The 21,548-nt window shown below is 38.0% G+C and overlaps 1 protein-coding gene and 1 pseudogene across 1 annotated transcript in view; one reads left to right on the top strand and one right to left on the bottom strand.

The window, feature by feature from the left end:
* STK31 (serine/threonine kinase 31) overlaps positions 1 to 21,548 on the bottom strand; it is a 143,586-nt gene that overhangs the window by 18,144 nt on the left and 103,894 nt on the right. The gene's annotated exons all lie outside the window — the stretch shown is intronic.
* Positions 3,250 to 3,804, top strand: LOC116557275 (annotated as a pseudogene).

Below are 21,548 nucleotides of genomic sequence, written 5' to 3' on the forward strand. Positions count from 1 at the left end.
TAAGCAACCAAATGGTTCCTGGGGCTCCTAAAGTATAATCAGAGGTGATGTGCACACTATAAACACTTTAATACTTCCCGACCTTAAAAGAAAACATGTTTAAACTTGGTAGCCTATATCATGTTGGCCTCACCAATACTCAAAAATTAGGTACAAAGAAAATAAATCAGGCAAATTTCCTTTTACCATAATATCTAAACTTTATTCAAGAAATGTAAGCTAAACTTTAAAAATTTCAGAGATAAGGGGGATGCAAAAAATAAACTAATTAAATTTTATTTTGAAACATGGAGAATTTCTTATATACACAAAGGTATTCTGAGTCCCATGTATTCATCACCCAGCCCTAACAACCATCAAAGACCACTCTTGCCCTATGAACAAACCCATATTTACCATATTTGAGGCAAATACTATGCATTTCATAATTTCGCCTATAAATATCTTAGTACATATCTCTAAGAGACAGTCTTTTATTTTTATACAATCACATCATTACAAGAAAAATAACTTTTATAACAAATACCAAGTTTTCAAAATTTGAGTCATCTCATATCAAATGACTTTTTTAGTTTATTTAGATCCAGATCCAAATAAGTTCCACTCATTGCAATTAAAAAGTGAGGAGAAGGGCTTTTGATCTCTTCCTGTTTCTCTCCATTAACTACAATTATAAAACCTAAAAATATTGTAAAATATAATCAAAGGAAAACACAGAAAGGTTTAAAAAAGGAAGAAAAACTAGTTGGAAGACCCCGTGACTAGAGGAACAACATAACAACAGGGTATCTTATATCCCTCCCATTCAAAAAAAAAAAAAAAAAGTGATCCAGATCTGATATTTCCCAACTCCTAAGCTTGCAACAGAAAGAAGCCCAGGTAGATTCATTCCTCTCTTGAATAGGATTTCCATCAACACCACCAGGTGAGACGAGGAAAAACAGCAAGAAGGTTCAACCAGAAACCTCACTGTCAATAAGCAGCCAAAAGCATTCACCATTCTCAGCAAAAACACTACTTTTCCCCCGAGGCAACACAAGGCCATAGGCACCAAGAGAAACCACACCATGAACAGCTGGTCCAGTAAATACGCTCTGACCCCCGGAAATTGGGGAATCCCGCTATAACAAGGGCCTCTGGAGGTATTCTAGATCTGCCATAGAAAAGGAGAGAGCCTGCCACAGCAAGTACCCAGCTCAAGAAGCTTCATCCTGTATACCTGAGTCTCCATTCCCATACTCAGAAGCGCCAGGCAGCTCTTAGAAGCACCAGGCAGTTCCTTTCATTCTCTCAAGCACCATCAGCAGGGACCACTGGAGGCCCAGCAGCATGCAACAAGAAGATCAAAATATGACCAAAAAGCTTCTGAAAATTTGATTGCCATTAAAACCACAGTTTAAAAAGTAATCCAGGATCTCTTTTTAAACCTAACCAATGTGATTGCCTACTAAAATAAGATATTCAGTAGGACCCAGAATCTACTAAAATAGTATCCAAAACATCCAAGATAAAATTAAAAATCACTTGTCATATAAATTACCAGGAAATGCAATCAACACCAAGACGAATCACATAATTATCTGAGAACTTTAAAGCAATGGTCATAAAACGCTTCAACAAGCAATTTGAAATTGCTTCAACAAGCAATTTCTCTAAAGTAAATTAAAAGAAATCTCAGAAAAAAGTTATTAATAAGAATCACATGAAAATTATGGAACTAAAAAGAACAATAACCAAAATCTTAAAAGCTGAATGGAATAAATTGAACAGTTCAGAGGTGACAGAAGACAAAAAAAGTGACTTCAGAACAGATCAACACAATTTACTCAGCCTGATCAGAGAGAAAACAGGCTGAAAAAAAAAAATGAACAGATAGCCTCAAGGACCTGTGAGACAAATAGAAGATACAACTTTTGGAGTCTCAGAAGAAAAGGAAAAAGATAATGGGGCTAAAGGAGTATTTTAAAATAGTTGCTATATATGAGTGAGTAAAGAAACCATGGTGTGTATATGTATGTGAGTACACATGCACACACACATATGTATACACACATGTATACAACAGAATAGTATTCAGCCATAAAAAAATAAAACCATGTCTTTTGCAGCAACATGGATGGAATTGGAGGCCATTATCTGAAATGAAACAACTCAAAATCAGAAAGTCAAATACTGCATTTTCTCACTTACAAGTAGGAGCTAAACAAAATGTACACATGGACACAGAATATCAAAAAGTCACTGGAGATATGAAAAGGTGGGAGAGCAGGGAAGGGGTGGCGTATAAGAAACTACTTAATGGGTACAATGTACACCGTTCAGGTGATAGTTACACTAAAAGCCCAGGTTTCACCATTAAACAATATGCCCATGTAACAAAACTGCACTTGTTCTCCCTAAATCTACAGAAATTAAAAAATAAAAAATAAGTTTTAAAAATGGCTGAAAAGTTCCCAGATTTTGAAAAAGATTAAAGAAGATGTGCAAACCCCAAATCGAAAAAAATTAAAAAAGAAAAAAGAAGCTTGGGGAAAAAAAAAGACAAAAAATCTTGAAAGCAACCAGAGATAAATAAAACATTACCTATAAAGAAATACTACTTTGTATGATACAAGTTTATGATATGAAATTATGGAGACCAGAAGGAAGCAGTACATCTTTCAACTTTTAAAAGAATTCTCACCACCACAAATTCTTTGAGCCACTGCACCCAGCCAACACAATCTTAAAGAGTAGCTAAAGGAAGTACTTCAAACAAAAAGAACATGATTTTTTAAAAGGAGTCTTGTAGCATCAAGAAGGAATAACAATGGGAAAAACAGAAATATGACTAATACCACAGACTAACCATCTCATCATGAGTTTTCTAATCATATATGATGATTCAAACCAAAATTACACCACCATCTGATATTCAAGACAATGATATTTAAAAGTGGGGAGAATAAAGAAACCTCAACGGAAGTTAAGTTTCTATACTTCACTCAAAGTGGTGAAATGCTGACATCAGTAGAATATAATAAGCCACATATGTATATTGTAATACCCAAACCAACCACTAGGAAAGCTATAAAAGGCAATGCACTCAAAAAAATATACTTTTCTGGGTGCTTCCTGCTCCCTGAAGTGCCTCTCCCACTGCACCACACTTGCTCCAAGCTCCAGGATTCTGCTATAAGCTAGCACTGCTAGCGTTTTCCTCCAATCACCATCATGATTATCTCTGACAATTACAAGATCTGAGACACTGCAAACAGGCTGTGCCTCAAAGGGGAGAGGAAGATGGTCAGCAGGACAGAGAGTAATATTGATGACTTGGTCACTGGCAGAAATGCCTCTACTGTACCCAAGAATGAAGGTACTGAAAGCACAGTAATCACTGGTATTGATGTTGTCATGAACTATCACTTGCAGCAAGCTAACTTCACAAAAGAAGCCTACAAGATATATATGAAACATTACATTAAATCAATCAAAGGCAAACTTGAAGAATGAAGACCAAGGGGAGTAAAACCTTTTACGGCGGAAGGTGCAGAACAAATCAAGCACATACTAGCTAATTTCAAAAACTACTAGTGCTTTACTGGTGAAAACATGAATCCAGATGGCATGGTTGCTCTACTAACCTACTGTAAAAATGGTGTGACCCTATATGTGATTTTCTTTAAGGATGATTTAGAAATGGAAAAAAAATTAACAAATCTGGCAACTGCTTTGGATCTATTACCTGTCATCATAAATGGCAGCTGTGTATCATTTATACAACACCAGGCCTTTAGACAAAGGGGAATAACATCATGTTGAGTTTTTCATTATTTTTGACCATGTTTATCTGGAGTAGAGGTGTTCTTTTTTAAAAAAAAAAAAAAAAAAAAAAGATGTCATGTAGACTGTCTGAAAATAAAATGCATTTAAACTAAAAAAAAAAAAAAGACCACCCTATATATGTATCAAGCTGGACTCTTAAATTTTTTTCAAGTAACCGACAGGAAGGGAAAAAAGAAAAAGAAACAAGAAACAGAGGAAACAAAACCAATAATAAAATGGTAGACTTATGCCCTAAAATATCAATAATTACCCTAAATGTAAATTGTCTAAAAACCCCAATTAAAAGGCAGAGATTAGCATGAAAAAATAAAAAACACAATGTAACCATATGTTATTTACAAGAAACTTACTCCAAATTCAACCATGTAGGTATCTTTGAAGTAAAAGGATGGCAGAAGACACACTGCACAGACATTTATGTTGAAACACAAGAATAGCTGTATTCTTTGTAGACAAAGTAGACATTAGAGCAAAGAAAATTAGTACAGAATAAGAGGGATATTATATAATAATAAAAGTATCAATCTACTAAGAGGACATAACAATCCTAAATATGTATATATTATACAAGATGACCTTAAAACACAAAATAGAGTTGAAAGGAGAAATAGGCAACTCTGCAATTACAGCCAGGGACTTCAACTCTCAGTAACTGAAAAAACAGTATTCATATGTTTTTTAACAACGGGAACACATTCTCATAAATGTATCAAGAGGCAATTTCACCTTGTGTGAACATCATAAGAAATGTACTTTTACAAACCTAGATAGTATATCCTATGACACACCTAGGCTATATAGTGTAACCTACTGCTCTAAGGTTCCAAACCCATATTGTATGTTATAGTACTGAATAACTTGCACTGGAGAAGGAGCACTTTAATTCTCTGAAATAGGAGGCAAATAGAAGACTGGGTAAAAAGATAACTACAGCTGTCCCTTGAACAATGTAGATTTGAACTGTGTTAGCCCACTTACATGCAGATTTTTTTTCAACCAAACGTGGATGGAAAAATACACTATTAATGAGACATAAAACCTGCATATATGGAGGGTCCACTTTTCATATAAGCAGGTTCCACAAAACTGACCATGGGACTTTGTGCAGACTTTGGCACATGTAGGGGTCCTGAAACCAATTCCCTGTGTATACTGAGGGATGACTGTAATTTGTAAATAGAAGTGCTCAAATTTGATGAAAAGCAAATGTCATGATCTCAGGTTTTTCAGTAAAATAAGAAGTAAGATCATCTGAGAAGAATGAGGATAGGGTTTAAGTGGAGACTTGAGGAAAAGGTTTAAAATAATTGTTGAGGAGAATGTGAGAATAAGCTGGTTGTGAGCAAGTCAAAGGACGGAAAGAAAGCACCAAGGGCCCAATTAAAATAATGCAGCGCAACAGCATTCAGTTCCCAAAGTATATAAGTGCATGCAAGGGGTTCCAGCCAAGATGGAGCAATCACATTTCACATCAATCCTTCCTCTTAAAAAAAACAAACAACTCTAGATATAATACAACTAAAAATGGACTACTTTAAAAGGTGGGAAGAAGAAGGTGAAGTAGCTAGGACATTGCAACTTGAGAAACAATACAATGGTGAATTCTGTGGGCTTTCTTTTTATCCCCCTAAATCTCTGCTGGGGTCCTAGAGAAGTCTGCCACCCAGAAATGCCAACAAACACATACCAAAAAAAGGTTCCAAGAAAAGCCTGCTTCCTCTAGCCACAAGAGTGGGAATAGGGTGGACTAGCAGAATAGAAAACTGTAATAGTTAATATCCCCTACTCGAGTCACAAAACAGGAAAATCTGCCTCCTACCTCACCCATAGTATTAGTAGTGCTGAGTGAGGAGCTGGACTTTCAGCCCCACCCAGCAGCAGCAAGTCATGAGAGGTCATCTCTTTGCTTCCTCCACTAGCATGGTATCCATGAAGCCAAAGAGGGAGCTGAACTTTGACTTCCACCCATTAACAGAGGCAGAAAACAGCAGTGAGAAACAGCACTAGCCGGCACTCTACAGTCAGTGGGGTACTGTCAGTAGGACACAGAACGGCTTAATTCAACTCTCACCCAGCAGCAAAAAAAAAAGTGAAACGAAGTGCGAGGTAGTACTAGCAGCATTCTGTTTTCCACTGCCCACTCCCCATGGTGTTGGCAGGACCCACTGGGAAGTAAAACTTCCACTCTCACCAAATAGCAACAAGGCACTAAAAGGTGAAATAAGGTGGTAGTGGAACAGTAATAGGTAACGCTTTGTTCCTCCTGGTCTCCCAGCGACAACAGGACTCAATGAAGAAATTAATTTACATTCCCATCCGTCAGCAGCAAAGAGAGATAAGGCAGTATAACTGGGCATTCCACTTTTGCTGGGTTGATGTCAGCAGGGTCCAGTGGGGAGCTAAGTATCTAACCCCATCTGGAACTGCATAATATACCTAAACAGGGTGGTTTCCTTAAAAAAAAAAAAAAAAAAAGGATTCAAAGTCTCACAACATAATAACCCAAATGTTCAGGGTACAATAAAAAATCACTTTATTTAAAAAAAAAAAAAAAATCACTTTATACCAAGAACCAGAATAATCTCAACTTGACTGAGAAAAAGATAACCAACGAACACCAAAATAAACCAGAAGTTGTGATTATCTGAGAAAGATCTTAAAACAGCCATCATAAAAATGCTGCATAGAGCAACTACAAACACACTTAAATTTTTAAAATAGAAACCAAAGAAACAGAAAACAGAAGATATAAAGAAGAATCAACTGGAAATTTTGTAACAAAAAAACAGTAACCAAAAATTTTAAAACACATTAAGTACACCGAATGGCAAAATAAAGATGACAGGAAAGCACTGATGAATTTGAAGATGAAAAACAACAGAAATTATCCAATTTGAACCACTACCACTACAAAAAAAAAAAAAAAATCTGATGAACAGAGCCCCAAGAACCTGTGAGACAATATCAAAGGAGAAAATCTGTATCATCAGAGTCCTAGAAAAAGAGAAGAAAGGGTGTGGGGCTAAAAATTCACTTGAATAAGTAATTGCTGAATTTCCCACATTTGGTGAAAAACATAAACCCACAGGCTAATGAGGCTGAGAAAACCCCAAATACCATAAACTTAAAGAAACACATGCCACTACATACCATAATCAAACTTAAAACTAAAGAAAAGAAAATTCTTGTAAGCAGTTACAGAAGTTTAAACATTATCTATGAAGGAAATTACTCAAATGACCATGAATTTCTCATCAGAAACACCATGGAGGCCTACAGAAAGCAGCACATACTTTCCAAATGCTAAAAGAACTACCAATCCAGAATTCTATTCCCAGTGAAAATATCCTTCAGAAATGAAAGTGAAATCAAGATGCTCTCAGATAAAGGAAACTAAAAATTTGTCACCAGTAAACTTACCTTAAAAGAATGGCCAAAAGAAGTTATAAGGATAAAAATGAAAGCCGGGCGCGGTGGCTCAAGCCTGTAATCCCAGCCCTTTGGGAGGCCGAGGCGGGTGGATCACAAGGTCAAGAGATCGAGACCATCCTGGTCAACATGGTGAAACCCCGTCTCTACTAAAACTACAAAAAAAAATTAGCTGGGCATGGTGGCGCATGCCTGTAATCCCAGCTACTCAGGAGGCTGAGGCAGGAGAATTGCTTGAACCCAGGAGGCGGAGGTTGCAGTGAGCCGAGATCACGCCATTGCACTCCAGCCTGGGTAACAAGAGCGAAACTCCGTCTCAAAAAAAAAAAAAAAAAAAAAAAAAAAGATAAAAGGGGAAATGCTGAAACATCAGAAATTTTAAAAATAATAAGAATAAAAATATGGATAAATAGACTATCTTTAAAGGAAAAAAAAAAAACAAAAAAAAACCTTGAGAGGTGACCTCCTCCAAGTTATCTGCATTTGAATCCACTAAGAAAGGAACAACCAGTCGAAGGTTCTTGATTGGTTCTCAAAGCAGTTTCAGAAGTATTAATACACGAAATTCCTGCACAGGGAAGGGCACTAGAGAGATTAGTGAGCCCATCCAGCCTGTATCTCTTAATCCTCCGACATCCAACTCTACAATAATGAGCTCTATTCTCCAGTCTGCTTGATTGTGATGTTAGAATCATAAAATCTCTAGATTTTAGGAAGCTGCTACTCATATTCCTTCTTCTTCCATTTCTCTTAGTTGGCATATTCCTGAAAGGCACTGCTAAGGTTCAAAGACAGAGGGGGAACTCATCACAAGTCACATGAGCTGGTCCTCAAGAAAGGACAGCCTATGGAATATTACTTTCCCATTCTCTCTTATTTTTGATTAAGCATCAAAACCAGGCATCAAGTAAGAAAATTATACCTGTATTCGAAACAAAAGTATTAAATACATCCATGAAAGACTTTCCAAGCAGAGGGCTTTTTACCAAACATCCCATAGGAGATAAGCCTAAAGATGCCTAAAAGGGGAGTAATATGATACAAAAGACTTCATACTGGTCAATGCCATGACATATGCTAACAGGTAACATTTCAAAGTCCTAAGTTCCTTCATCAACTGTTCATCACTAGCTTCCATGACGACTGTCTTCAATGCTTAATAATATGTGATGTGAAGGCAGAAGGTGGTCTTACACGGAGCCTCAAGACTCTAAAATTCTGAAATGGGACATCACACACGTACTTCCTTTCTGACACACAAAACCCTCACATCTACACTTCGGATAATAATGGGCTCCCTCACATGCTTGTTAGGAGGATGTAATAAGATGAAAGTTTCTAAAGCACTTTGTTCCAAACATGTTCGAGGTGCTCCTACCTAGGGAGGATGTTACCACCATGTTATAAATAGACATAATAGCTAGGCAAGGTGGCTCACACCTGTAATCCCAGCACTTTGGGAGGCCGAGGCAGGCAGATCACAAGGTCAAGAGTTCAAGACCAGCCTGACTAACACAGTAAAACCTTGTTCTACTAAAAATATAAAAATTAGCCAAGCGTTAGGGCGCATGCCTGTAGTCCCAGCTACTCAGGAGGCCGAGGCAAAAGAATCACTCGAACCCAGGAGGCAGAAGTTGCAACGAGCCAAGATCGTACCACTGCACTCCAGACTTGGTGACAGAGCAAGACTCCCATCACAAATAAACAGACAGACAGGCATAATAATGTCCTTAAATTAACAAATATGGGCTGGGCATGACGGCTCATGCCTATTAAGTCCCAACATTTTGGGAGACAAAGGCAGACGAATTGCACAAGCCCAGAAGTTTAAAATCAAGCTGGGCAATATGGTGAAACCCTATCTCTACAAACAAAAATAAATAAATAAATACAAAAATGAGTCAGCATGCATACCTGTATTCCCAGCTATACTGAGGGGGCTGAGGCAGGGAGATCACTTGAGCCCAAGGAATAGAAGGTACAATGAGCCATATAGTGCCACTGCACTCCAGCCCAGGTGACAGAGTAAAACCCCATCACCAAAAAAATTAAACAATAAAAAATAAAAACAAATATGCTTGGTCACAATCTGTAAAAAATAAATAAATAAATAAAATAAAATAAAATTCAATGTCTTTATAAAAGTTATTCACACATGGAAATAAAATGTTTTTAAAGTGAGAAATGAACAAAGCCTCCAAGAAATATGGGATTATGTGAAAAGACCAAATCTACATTAGATTGGTGTACCTGAAAGCAACAGGCAGAATGAAACCAAGCTGGAGAACACTCTTCAGGATACTATTCAGAAGAACTTCCCCAACCTAGCAAGGCAGGTCAACATTCAAATTCAGGAAATCCAGAAACCACCACAAAGATATTCCTCAAGAACAATAGCCCCAAGACACAACTGTCAGATTCACCAGGGTTGAAATGAGGGAAAAAATGTTAAGGGTGGCCAGAAAGAAACACTGGGTTACCCACAAAGGAAAGCGCATTAGACTCACAGTGAATCTCTCAGCAGAAACCCTACAAGCCAGAAGAGAGTGGAGGCCAATATTCCACATCCTTAAAGAAAAGAATTTTCATATATAGATCCAAGATGGTTGATTAGACACAACTCCAGCACACAACACCCAGTGAGAAAGATGCAGAAATCCAGAGATCTCCTAGCTCCAACCGAGGTACCAGGTGCATTTCAATGGGTCTAGTCCAATGATAAGCAAAGCCCACTCAGGGCAGACCAAGGCAGGGAGGGGTGCTGCTTCACCCAGAAAGCGCATCTGACCCAGCGAGTCAGAGGGTCCCCATCTGGTGCTCCAATCCAGATACAGTGCTTCCCCGAAAGCCTTAGCAATACACAGAACAGGGGATCTTTGCCAGTCAAGCCCCGGGAATTACAAATGTGGAGTTGAATAAGAGCCTCTGGACTGAGCTATCGCCCCTTTCCCCCGCCTGGAGAGAGAAGGAGCAGTAAGTGGGAGCAGCTGGGTGGGCCCCTACCCCATGACCAGAGACAGAGGAAGCTGAAAGGGGGAGACAGCTGGGTGTCACTGGGTGGGTCCCTACCCTCCCCCACAAACCCCAGAGGGCTGAAGCTCTGACTCTAATGGGGTTGCGCAGCCAGTGCCACAGTCTGAGATGAACCCTGAATGACCCAGCCCAGTGGAGGAAGGGCACAACCCACCACTAGAGGGGTGGGACTGGGCTACATGTTTTAACAAAAACATAGGAAGCCTACATAGCAACGGGATGGCGTTCTTGACAACCCAGCAGTACCTACAGGTCTGCGGAAGAGGCAGGCCTAATCTCTCAGTATAATCAAAAAAGACAAAGGAAGCTTCCCTAGTAACCTGAAGGAGTCACTAGAAACCCAGTAGTGCTTCCACAGGCAGACAAGCGACCTCATCAAGCAGCTCCCTGACACCACAGTCAGGTAAATCCACAAAGATGGGGAAAAAACAGTGCAAAAAGGATGAAACTATCAAAGACCAGAACATCTCTTCTCCTTCAAGGGATCACAACTCCTCAAAAACAGAGGATCACAACTTGACCAAGGAGTGCGACAAATTGACAGAAACAGGTTTCAGAAGGTGGATAATAACAAACTTTTCTGAGCTAAAGGAACACATTCTAACTCAATGCAAAGAAACCAAAAACCTTGAAAAAAAGGTTAGACAAAATGCTAACTAGAATAACCAGCTTAGAGAAAAACATAATGACTTGATGGAGTTGAAAAACACAGCACCAGAACTACATGAAGCAAACACAAGTCTTAATAGCCAAAACAATCAAGCAGAAGAAAGAATATCAGAGATTGAAGATCAACTCAATGAAATAAAAAGAGGAGGCAATACAAGAGAAAAAAGAGTGAAAAGAAATGAACAAAGTCTCCAAGAAATATGGGATTACGTGAAAAGACCTAACCTATGCTTGATCAGTGTACCTGAATAGGATGGGGAGAATGAATCCAAGTTGGAAACCACGCTCCAGGATATTATCCAGGAGAACTTCCCAAGCCTAGCAAGGCAGTCCAAATTTCGAATTTAAGAAATACAGAGAACTCCACAAAGATATTCCTCAAGAAGAGCAACCCCAAGACACATAATCATCAGATTCATCAGGGTTGACATGAAGGAAAAAATGCTAAGGGTAGCTGGAGAGAAAGGTCAGGTCACCCACAGAGGGAAGCCAATCAGACTCACAGCAGATCTCTCAGGAGAAACCCTACAAGCCAGAAGAGAGTGAGGGCCAATATTCAACATCCCTAAAGAAAAGAGCTTTCAACCCAGAATCTCATATCCAGCCAAACTAAGCTTCGTAAGTGAAGGAGAAATAAAATCCTTTATGGACAAGCAATTACTGACAGATGTTGTCACCACTAGACCTGCCCTACAAGAGCTCCTGAAAGAAACACTAAGCACAGAAAGGAACAAGTACCAGTCACTGCAAAGCAAACCATTTGGCAAAGACCAAAAATGCAAAGAAGAAAATGAGTCAACTAATGGGAAAGAAAACCAGCCAGTAACAAAATGGCAGGATCAAATTCACACATAACAATATTAACATTGAATGTTAACGGCCTAAACGCCCCAAGCAAAAGACACACTGGCAAACTGGATAAAAAGTCAGAACCCATCAGTGCACTGTATTCAGGAAACCCATTTTACATACAAAGACACACACAGACTCAAAATAAAGGGATAGAAGAAGATTTACCAAGCAAATGGAGAACAAAAAAAAGCAGGGGTTGCAATCCTAATCTCTGATAAAATGGATTTCAAACCAACAAAGATCAAAAGAGACAAGGACACTACATAATGGTAAAAGGATCAATCCAACAGGAAGAGCTAACTATCCTAAATATATACGCCCCCAACACAGGAACACCCAGATACATAAAGCAAGTTCTTAGTGACCTAAAACAAGATTTAGACTTCCACACAATAATAGTGGGAGACTTCAACACTCCACTGTCAATATTAGACAGATCAATGAGACAGAAAATTAACAAGGATATCCAGGACTTGAAAGCAGAGCTGGACCAAGTGGACCTAATAGACATATACAGAACACTCCACCCCAAATCCACAGAATATACATTTTTCTCAGCACCACACTGCACTTACTCTAAAACTGACCACATCATTGGAAGCAAATCACTCCTCAGCAAATGGGAAAGAACAGAAATCATAACAAACAGTCTATCAGACCACAGCACAATCAGACTAGAACTCAGGGTTAAGAGACACACTCAAACCTACACAACCACTTGGAAAGTGAACAATTTGCTTCTGAGTGTCAACTGGATAAACAATGAAATTAAGGCAGAAATAAAGATGTTATTCAAAACCAACCAGAATGAAGACACAACTTACCAGAATCTCTGGGGACACCTTTAAAGCAGTGTCGAGAGGGAAATTTATAGCAATAAATGCCCACCAGAGAAGAGAGGAAAGATCTAAACTTGATATCTTATCGTCGAAATTGGAAGAGCTAGAGGAGCAACATTAAAAAAATTCAAAAGCTAGCAGAAGACAAGAAATAACTAAAATCAGAGCAGAACTGAAGGAGAAAGAGACACAAAAAAAACCTTCAAAAAAATCAATAAATCCAGGAGCTGGATTTTTGAAAAGATCAACAAAATAGACCACTAGCCAGATTAATAAAAAAGAAAAGGGAGAAGAATCAAATAGATGCAATAAAAAATGATAAAGGGGATATCACCACTGATCCCACAGAAATACAAACTACCATCAGAGATTACCACAAACAACTCTACTCACATAAACCAGTAAACCAGAAAGAAATGGATAAATTCCTAGACACTTGTACTCTACCAAGACTAAACCAGGAGGAAGTTGAAAACCTGAATAGACCAACAACAAGGGCTGAAGTAGAGGCAGCAATCAATAGCCTACCAACCAAAAAAAGTCCAGATCCAGATGGGTTCACAGCCGAATTCTACTAGACATACAAAGAGGAGCTGGTTCCATTCCTTCTGAAACGGTATCAAACAATACAAAAGGAGGGAATCCTCTCTAACTCATTTTATGAGACCAACATCATCCTGATATCAAAACCAGGCAGAGACTCAACTAAAAAAGAAAACTTCAGGCCAATATCCATGATGAACATTGACACAAAAATCTTCAATAAAATACTGGCAAACACACTGCAACAGCACATCAAGAAGCTTAACCATCCCGACCAAGTATGCTTAACCCCAGGGATGCAAGGCTGGTTCAACATACGCAAATCCATAAACGTGATCCATGACAGAAACGGAACCAAAGATAAAAACCACACGATTATCTCAACTGATGCAGAGAAGGCCTTCAATAAAATTCAACAGCACTCCATGCTAAAAACTCTCAATAAACTAGGTATGGACAGAATGTATCATAAAACGATAAAAGCTATATATGACAAACCTACAACCAATATCATGCTGAATGGGTAAAAGCTGGAAGAATTCCCTTTGAAATCAGGCACTAGACAAGAATGCCCTCTCTCACCACTCCTATTCAACATAGTATTAGAAGTTCTAGCCAGAGCAATCGGGCAAGAAAAAGAAATAAAGGGTATTCAATTAGGAAAGTAGGAAGTCAAACTGTCTCTACTTGCAGATGACATGATCATATATCTAGAAGACCCCAACGTCTCAGCCCAAAATCTTCTCAAACTGATAAGCAACTTCAGCAAAGTCTCAGGATACAAAATCAATGTGCAGAAATCATAAGCATTCCTATATACCAATAACAGAGAGCCAAATCAAGAGCGAAATCCCATTCACAATTGATACAAAGAGAATAAAATACCTAGGAATACAATTAACAAAAGATGTAAAGGACCTCTTCAAGGAGTACAAACCACTGCTCAACGAAATAAGAGAGGACACAAACAGATGGAGAAACATTCCATGCTCATGGTTAGGAAGAACCAATATCATGAAAATGGCCATACTGCCCAAAGTAATGTAATATATATATATATATATATATATATATATATATATAAATTTTTTTTTTTAAAGACGGGGCTTCACCATGTTGGTCAGGCTGATCTTGAACTGCCAACCTCAGGTGATCCGCCCACCTTGGCCCCCAAAGTGCTTGGATTACAGGTGTGAGCCACCATGTCCGGCCAGTAATCTATAGATTCAACACTATCCCCATCAAGCTACCAATGACCCTCTTCACAAAACTAGAAAATAACCACTTTAAACTTCATATGGAATCACAAAAGACCCTGCATAGCCAAGTCAATTCTAAGCAAAGAGAACAAAGCCAGAGGCATCACAATGCCAGACTTCAAACTATACTACAAGGCTACAGTAATAAAAACAGCATAGTACTGGTACCAAAACAGAGACATAGATCAATGGAACAGAACAGAGACCCCAGAAGAAACACCACACATCTACAACCATCTGATCTTTGACAAACCCAGCAAAAACAAGCAATGGGGAATGGACTCCATGTTTCATAAATGGTGTTGGGAAAAATGGCTAGCAATGTGTAGAAAGCAAAAACTTGACTCCTTCCTGACACCTTACACTAATATTAACTCCAGATGGATTAAAGGCTTAAACATAAGACATAACACCATAAAAACTCTAGAAGAAAATCTAGGCAAAACCATTCAGGACATAGGCACAGGCAAGGACCTCATGACCAAAACACCAAAAGCATTGGCAACAAAAGCCAAAATTGACAAACAGGAACTAATTAAGCTAAAAAGCTTCTGCACAGCAGAAGAAACCATTGTTACAGTGAACTGGCAACCAACAGAATGGGAAAAAATTTTTGCAATCTACCCATCTGACAAAGGACTAATATGCAGAATCTACAAAGAACTTAAACAAATTTACAAGAAAAAAACAACCCCATCAAAAAGTAAGCAAAGGACATGAACAGACACTTCTCAAAAAAAGATATTTATGCGGCCAACAAATATATGAAAAAAAGCCTATCATCACTGGTCATTAGAGAAATGCAAATCAAAACCACATTGAGATACCATCTCTCACCAGTTTAAACAGCGATCATTAAAAAATCTGGAGACAACACATGCTGGAGAAGATGTGGAGAAATAGGAATGCTCTGCCCCTGTTGATGGGAATGTAAATTAGTTCAACCATTGTGGAAGACAGTGTAGCAATTCCTCAAGGGTCTAGAACTAGAAATATCATTTACCCCAGCAAGCCCATTATTGGGTATATATACCCAATTATAAATCATATATACCAATTATAAATCATTCTATTATAAAGACACATGCATATGTATGTTTACTGCAGTACTGTTCACAATTGCAAAGGCTTGTAACCAACACAAATGCCTATCAATGGTAGACTGGATAAAGAAAATGTGGCATATACACCATAGAATACTATGCAGCCATAAAAAAGAATGAGTTCATGTCCTCTACAGGGACATGGATGAAACTGGAAACCATCATTCTCAGTAAACTGACACAAGAAAAGAAAACATAACATGGCATGTTCGCATTCATAAGTGGGTGTTGAACAATGAGAACACATGAACCCAGGGAGGGAAACATCACATACCGGGGCCTGTTGTGGGGTGGGGAGCTAGGGGAGGAATAGCAAGGGGTGAGGGAACAGGGGAGGGGTAGCTTTAGGAGAAATACCTAATGTAGATGACGTGGTGATAGATGCAGCAAACCACCATGGCACGTGTACACCTATGTAACAAACCTGCACATTCCACCCATGTACCCCAGAACTTAAAGTATAATTTTTAAAATTGGGAAGAATTTTTTACTCATAAATGGCAGGCCATGGCATATCTAGAATTAAGTTTTTTCCAAAAAGGCTAAACAGAAGACCAGGAGTAAATGGGAATATAAGGCATGGTCTGGGAATTATATGACAGGGTCCAAGGCTGAGTAAACAAAGACAAAAGCTAGAATGCTACTGATGAACTAGAAGTAGAGAGAGACAGTAAATAAACACACTGTCGATTTAAGAATGGCAGACACAGTAAATGAGAGGACACGAAGTCCTGTTCAGAGAAAAATATAAATGGATTACATTCTATTACTTTTGAAAAACAAAAATTGTAGAGATTCACAAAATCCTGGTTCAGGGAAGTGAATGAAATTACATAAAGGTTTGGGTCTCACGTTATTAAGGAAGTCCAGAAAATACAAAGTCAAGTTCACTGGGTGATCAATATGACCACTAACATCTCCTAGGAATATATTGAGAGGTGTAACAAAATCTTCAAGCAAGGTTTTAAAGAATAAAATGTATATGGGGCAATAAAAAAGAAGTAAATGAACTCAGGAAAAAAACATGGAACTATTTTTTAAAGTCTAATACTTCAGCACGTAGCTGTGGCTAAAATTTGAGCATTCATTCAACTAATATTTGAGTGTCCACTTTGCACCAGGCATAGTTCAAGGCATCTGAAGATACAATGGCAAACAAGATAGACAAGCTACTCCCAAAATGCTTACACTCAAGTGGCAGAAGCAGACAATAATAAGGATAAGTGTATAATATGATAAGAGAAAAATAAAGCAGGAAAAAAAATGCCTTTTAGAGAAAGCAACACTGAAAATGTGTCATCTGAATAAAGGAAAGGGGGCCTGATGTGGTAAATCCCAGCACTTTGGGAGGCCGAGGTGGGAAAATCGCTTGAGCTCAGGAGTTTGAGACCAGCCTGAGCAGTACAGTGAGACCCCCATCTCTTAAAATACAAAAACGTGTGTGTATATACACACACACACACACACACACACACACACACACGCGCGCGCACGCGCGCGCGCAAAGAAAAGAGGCCATTTTTATATTCAACTTCTTCACAGCAGTACTCCTCAATAACAAAAACACAATTCTTTTTCAATGTTACATCAGACAGAATTGTTCTACTTTTTAAAAACTGGCTTCTAGTGAAAGCCTTTAAGATTTTCAAAATAACCTAAAAATATTTAATACAAATGATGTCATGATAAAACTATATTCCATATATGTCAGTTAAAAGATACATAAAACAAAATACTGAATGTTCTCACTAAATGTTGAGAACTCATGAACACAAGGAAGAGAACAACAGACACTGGGGTTACTTAAGTGCCCACTGGGGCAACGGGTAGAATGAGGGAGGGGGTAGAAAAAAATAACTATGGGGTACTAAGCTTAGTATCTGGGTAACAAAATAACCTGTACAGCAAACCCCCGTGGCACAAGTTTACCTAAATAACAAACCTGCAAATGTACCCCCAAACCTAAAATAAACATTTAAAAAAAGATATAGTTTATTACTGAATGCAGAATGATAACCAGCAACACTTTAATTGTCCATTGTTTTGAATTTTTTGTAGGCAGTCTTCAGAACACTTCATTTAATTTGGGTCTCATAAGAAATATAATCTAAAGCCACAATATCTTTGATATGCCCAAAATATCTCATCAGTTCTAGAGCTTTGCTATCAAACAATTACTTTTTTTTAATTGATATTTCTAAAATTTTTTTTAAAGACAAAGTGACAGTAATCTCTTCATGGCCTTGTAAGTAAGATCTTTTCATAATGGTTCCAGCTTAACCACTAATTTTAAAAGGCAACCATTAATTTAAAAAGTAATCATTAATATTATACATTAATATTACCTTTTTAAGAACAGCCCTTAGATCTTTGACTTTTTGTCCATAGTGTATATATTTTACACTATGTCCTTTCATAATAAATTCCCCAATTCTTTGAGGAGGAAGGTTAACATATACACAGCCTTTTGTACTAAACTCACTTTAATATCAGTAAAAATACTATTTTAAAAAAAGAATTTGACCAACTAAAAAAAATTTTTTTAAACACAATAGCTTCCAAAAATGAAATTCTTAGGTATAAGTCTAACAACACAAGTATAGCAATTGTAAGCTCAAAATAATAAAACGCTGATGAAAGAAATCAGAGAAAATTTAAACAGAGTTCACAAATTAAGATTCAATGTAGTAAAGATGTGAATTCTCTAAAATGTCAGTTCTCCCCAGATTGATCTACAGATTTAACGCAATTCCCATCAAAATCACAGCAGGGCTTCTGTGTGCACAGAGACAAGCTGTTTGTAAAATATATACGAAAAAGCAGCCAGGCCTGGTGGCTCACTCCTAGTAATCCCAGCACTTTGGGAGGCCAAGGCAAGTGGATCACTTGAGGTCAGGAGTTCAAGACCAACCTGGCCAACATGGTGAAACCCCGTCTCTACTAAAAATTTAAAACTAGCCAAGTGTGGTCGTGGGTGCCTGTAATCCCAGCTCCTTGGGAGGCTGAGGCACGAGAATCACTTGAACCCAGAGGCAGAGGTTGCAGTGAGCCAAGACTATACCACTGCACTCCAGCCTGGCGACAGAGTGAGACTCCGTCTCAATAAAATAAGATATAAAATATAAAATAAAATATATACAAAAAGAAAAGATATCTGAGTAGCTAAAATCTGAAAGAAAAAATGATACTACCCAATTTTAAGACACAGTATAAAGATACAATAATCAAGACAGTATGATACTGGTAAACAGGCACACAGATCAACAAAAGAAAGAGTCCAGAAACAGACTCATACAAAATGGCCCATTTATTTTTGACAACAATACAAAGACAATTCAATAAAGAATAATAGATTTTTAAACAAATGGTGTTGTAAAACTGGAAATAAACCATACAACTATAAAGCTTTTAGAAGAAAATGTAAGAAAAAATATTCATGGCTTTGGGTTACGCAAAGAGCTCTTATACACAATATTAAAAGCATGATACACAAAAGGAAAGCAATAAACTTCAAAATTAAAACCCTTTTCTCTGCAAAAGATACTGTTAAGAAAATAAAAAGAAAAGCTACAGGCTACAAAAAATCATTGCAAATAACATCTGATAAAGAACTCGTATCTAGAATATATTTGTGAATGCCCAAAACTCAATAGCAAGAAAACAAAAATCCAATTAAAAAAAAGGCAAAAGACTTGAACAGACACTTCACCAAAGAAAATACAGGAAGCCAATAATAAACAAACTAAAAGACGCTCAACATCATTATCCATTAGATAAATTAAAACCACAATGAAACACTACCACACACCTATGAGAATGGCTAAAATAGAAGATAATCACAATACCAGGTGCTGACAATGATGCTGAACAAGTGAATATATTCATATATTGCAGGTGGGAATGAAAAATAGTACAGCCACAGTTTGGCAGCTCCTTATAGAGTAATACATACTATTACAGTCTGACTCAGCAATTTCACTCCTGGGTATTTACCCTAGAGAAATAAAAACTTATGTTGACATAAAAACTTATATACACATGTTCACAGTAGCTTTATCTACAATAACCAAAAACTGGAGACAATGCAAATGTTCTGCAACAGGCGAACAAATAAACTTGGTATATACATACAACAGAACACTACTCAGAAACAAAAGAGAAAAACTACATTAGACAACTTGGATGAATCACGAAGGATGATTCACATGCTGAATGAAAGAAGCTAGTCTCATAAAGTTATATACTGTATGATACCACTTATATGAGATTCTTAAAAGCACAAAATATAGTGATAAAAGATCAATGGTTGCCAGCAGTTAAGGGCTAGGGGAGGCTGCGACTACCAAGGGACAGCATACACGAATTTCCTGGATTATGGAACTGTTCTGCACCTTGACTGTGGCAACGGTTATTACACTAATCTATAGGTGTGTTAAAATACGTAGACTGTATACCAAAAAAGTCCACTGTACCAGTTAATTTAAAAATAAACTGTTTAAAAGACCTTAATCAATAATGAACAATGAAGAGTAGAAAATCAGCACAATATATTTACTCATGGAGCTATGTACTATAGTTTTAAAGGAAACAAGTGGAATAAAAACTGCTATTACCACACTTATATGATATCTTATGAATCTTCCCAGAAACAAAAAAATATTTGACATTGATACTTTCACCCTTCTGATAAAAATAATAAATAGACTGCTGAAACACTGATGAAAAGGATGCCAGTTTATTTCCATGAGGGTGCTGATTCTATGAAACCAGACAACTTTAAATAAACATGTAGGCATAGGGCTAAAGTCATGACAACAGTATGGGAGAACCACTCCATAATTCAATTATCTCCACCTGGACTTTTCTGTCCTTGACACGTGGCATTTCCACACATCCTCTGAAATCTAGGTGGAAGCTCCCAAACCTCCATCCTTGACTTCTGTGTACCTATAGTCTCAACACCACATGGAAGCTGCCAAGGTTTGGGGCATGTGCCCTCTGAAGCCATGACCTGAGCTGTGCCTTGGCCCCTTTTAGCCACAACTAGAGGAGCTGGGACACAGGACACCATGTCCCAAGGCTGCACACAGCAAGGGGGCCCCTGGGCCTACCCCATGAAACCATTTCTTCCTCCTAAGCCTCTGGGCCTGTGATGGAAGGAGCTACTTCAAAGGTTTCTGACATGCCCTAGAGACATTTTCTCCATTGTCTCAGTGATTAACATTCAGCTACTTGTTACTTTTGCAGATTTCTGCAGCTGGCTTGAATTTCTCCCCAGAAACGGGTTTTTCTTTCCTATTGCATCATCAGGCTGTAAATTTTCCAAACTTTTATGCTCTGCTTCCCTTTTAAACCCAAGTTCCAATTCCAAACCATACCTTTGTAAATACATAAAACAATGCTTTCAACTGCACTCAAGTCACCTCTTGATCAGTTTGCTGCTTAGAAATCTCTTCTGTCAGATGCCCTAAATCATCTCTCTCAAGTTCCAAGTTTCACAAATCTCTAGGGAAGGGGCAAAATGCCTCCAGTCTCTTTGCTAAAACTGCAAGAGTCACATTTATTCCAGTTCTAACAAGTTCCTCATCTCCAGCTGAGACCACCTCAACCTGGACTTCATTGGTCATATCACTACCAGCATTTTGCTCAAAGCCATTCAACAAGTCTCTAGGAAGTTCCAAACTTTCCCACATCTCCCTGTCCTCTTCTGGGCCCTCCAAATTGTACCAACCTTGGCCTACTACCCAGTTGCAAAGTCATTTCCACATTTTCAGAAATCTTTACAGCAGCATCCCAATTTCAATACAAATTTATTGTATTGGTCCATTCTCACACTGCTAATAAAGACATCCTCAAGGCTGGATAATTTATAAAGGAAAGAGGTTTAATTAACTCACAGTTCAGCATGGCTGGGGAGTCCTAAGGAAACTTACAATCCTGGCAAGAGAGAAAGTAAACACATCCTTCCTCACATAGCAGCATCAAAGAGAATT

Source organism: Sapajus apella, unplaced genomic scaffold (assembly GCF_009761245.1).
Source record: "Sapajus apella isolate SASKATOON/1434 unplaced genomic scaffold, GSC_monkey_1.0 scaffold19, whole genome shotgun sequence".
Classification (NCBI taxonomy): Eukaryota; Metazoa; Chordata; class Mammalia; order Primates; family Cebidae; genus Sapajus; species Sapajus apella.